Source organism: Sciurus carolinensis, chromosome 13 (genome assembly GCF_902686445.1).
Source record: "Sciurus carolinensis chromosome 13, mSciCar1.2, whole genome shotgun sequence".
Classification (NCBI taxonomy): domain Eukaryota; kingdom Metazoa; phylum Chordata; class Mammalia; order Rodentia; family Sciuridae; genus Sciurus; species Sciurus carolinensis.
Genome location: NC_062225.1, coordinates 295,449 through 298,174, shown reverse-complemented (window position 1 = coordinate 298,174; position 2,726 = coordinate 295,449). Strand labels below are relative to the sequence as shown.

The window sequence follows — 2,726 nt, the reverse complement described above, 5'->3', positions numbered from 1 at the left end:
TGCAGACGTGCAGTACAGGTCGAGCACCCCAACCTGGAAGTCCAAAGTTCCAGGTGCTCAGAATCCAGAGCTTTTTGAGCACTAGTATGATGCCACACACGGACAATTCCACGTCTGACCTCCAGCGGGCTGCAATCAGAATGCAGGTGCAGGGCTGGGGCTGTAGCTCGGCAGCAGAGCGCTGGCCTAGCACCCGCGAGACGTGGGTTCCAGCCTTAGCGCCACATAAGCAAAACGAAGGTATGCTGTCCATTTACAACTACAAAAAATAAGTAATAGCAAAAACACAAACACGGTGCAGGACACACAGTCACTCAGCATCGTCAGGAGAAAAGACCCTCCCAACTCCCACAGCCGCAGTATGCAGACTTTTTTTCATGCACAAAATTATTAAAAATGTGTGGCACAGGGGCCAGAACCGGGGTGCCCCCCAACCCTGTGAACTGAACACGGCCATCAACTGCAGGGGTGAGGTCGTGTCAGGTCGTGTCTCCCCTTCCATCTGCCCTGCAGGGTCCCTCAGGCTCCCTTTCAGCCCCTCCAGCTGCCTCAGTACCTCTGCACCCTCGTCTTCCTCCTGACATCGCAAATGTCACAGGACTTCTAGCAAGTCGGAGGCAGGGGCTAGGGGTGGAGGCCAGGGTTCCAAGGAAAAGGGCCGAGGGAGTCGGGGAGGCCGCCACCATCACCGCCCACGACCTGCAGCAGGCTTTGAAAAGCAACAGTGCAAGTTCCAGTATGGGAATTATCCCAAGTACTGTGGGTACCGCGATCCTTCCTGTGAGGATGGGCGCCTGTGGGGGTTGAAGCCTGAGTGGTTTCGCGGCCGGGACATCCTGGATTTGGGCTGCAGTGTGGGCCATCTGACCCTGAGCATTGCCTGCGTGGGGCCCATCCCCGTGGTGGGGCTGCATTGGTGCTCGGCGCATCCACTCAGCCCCCGAGATATCCGACGCTGCCTGTCTGAGGAACTGCGCTCCAGCCCCAGACTTCTAGGGGACCCGGGCAGAGGGTGAGGAAGGGGCTGCCACTGTTTGGAAAAGGAGCTGACGGCCAGCCGGGGTTATGCCCCTGGGTGGAATGGACACATCTGTCTGCCCCAGCCGTGTTGTCATCGTTGCGGGTCACTGTGTGCTGGATCGAGACGGGTAGTGGAGGCCCAAGGACCTGAGTGCAACGTGTGTCCTGCCTCAGGCTCACCAGGTGGGCGCCTCTGAACTGGGGGATGAAGGGCTGAAGCACGTTCCTCGGGATCCACCGCATCTACGCCCTGGGGGCATCCTGGTCCTGGAGCCCCAACCACGGGTCACCCTAGGCAAGAGAAAGACTCTGACAGAAACCAGAAACCACCTGTAAGGACTGCCATGGAATCCAGCGGAAGCCGGAACGGTTCAGCTTCTACCTGACGTCCCCAGAGGTGGCTTCTCTGGCTATGAGCTGTCGCCTCCAGAGGCCTCCAGCAACCTGTGTACCTGTCCCACAAGGCCCGTCCCCCGGCCACTAAGTGGGCCTGGACCGAAGTGTGGAGAGGCTACGCTTGCTGCCCCTAAGGACCTGGGGAAAGAGGGAAGCATCCCAAAGTCTTTCCTTCCTGACTCCAAAAACAGTTTCCTTTCTTGGATCTGCAAAGAAAACTTCTTCAGTTGCTGCCCCAGCCTCCTCCCTAGAGGAGCAAGCCCAGCTTCCGTGGAGTCAGGTCATCTTCTCCCCAGCCTGCTGGGCGGATGGCACGGACTGTCTGCTGCGCTCGGTTCTCTATGGCGTGGAAGTGGGAGCATCAGATCTGCTAACCTTCCTCTGCTCTCCCAGGAGATTCCCCTTTCTCCTCAGCCTTGTCCCTAGCTGCATTTCAGCGAACCACGGATAGATGGACTGAGGGGTGGAGGGGGAGCGTGGCAGGGAGGCACACAGGTAGGAACCACGGATAGATGGACTGAGGGGTGGAGGGGGAGCGTGGCAGGGAGGCACACAGGTAGGAACCACGGATAGATGGACTGAGGGGTGGAGGGGGAGCGTGGCAGGGAGGCACACAGGTAGTGACAGTCCCCCCTTCTGCTGTCCCCCAGGGGGAGTGGGGGCTGGGTTTGGAACGGAACGTGAGAACAGCACAATAAACTTAATGTCTAGGGCAGTGGCCCCCCCACAAAAAATGTATGGATTACGTTCAGCTGTGTTTATAGGTGTATATGAGTGAATTTCATCTTTAGTCTTGAATTCCATCCCCAAGATGTGTGTACACAAAAATTTTCCAAAATTATCAAGCATAGGCAAATACCCCAAGTCTAACACACACCGGGCTGCGGCCTGGGTCAGGAGTGGCCCCAAAGGACCCTGTGTGGGAGGCTCGGTCCTGGCCGTGCAGCCGCAGGGAAAGGTGGAGCCCTCCTGGGGCTGGCGGGAGGGCTGTCTGCCCTCAGGAAAGGAGCAGTCTGCGGCCAGGTGCTCCCCTGTAGCCGCAGGGCCAGGTGCCCTGGAGACCTCTGACCGGAGAGCCAGCCAAGCCTTTCCTCCTTTAAGTTCTCTATCTGAAGTGTGTCGCCCAGTGATGAACTAACTAACGCAATCCAAAATCCAAGACTCTTTTGGTTCCAAGCATTTGAAGTAAGGGGCACAACGCAAATGTCACAATATACAAGACGTTTTTTTAAAAAGGCGTGTGACAGTATAATTCCCAAACGTCGACAAGCTGAATTTCGTCACCGACCTTCATTGTAAATTGTATATCA

At 57.0% G+C, this 2,726-nt stretch overlaps 1 pseudogene; it reads left to right on the top strand.

Annotated features, from left to right (window-relative positions):
• The first annotated feature begins 377 nt into the window (after window positions 1-377).
• Window positions 378-1,550, top strand: LOC124963510 (7SK snRNA methylphosphate capping enzyme-like; annotated as a pseudogene).
• The last annotated feature ends 1,176 nt before the right edge of the window (window positions 1,551-2,726 follow it).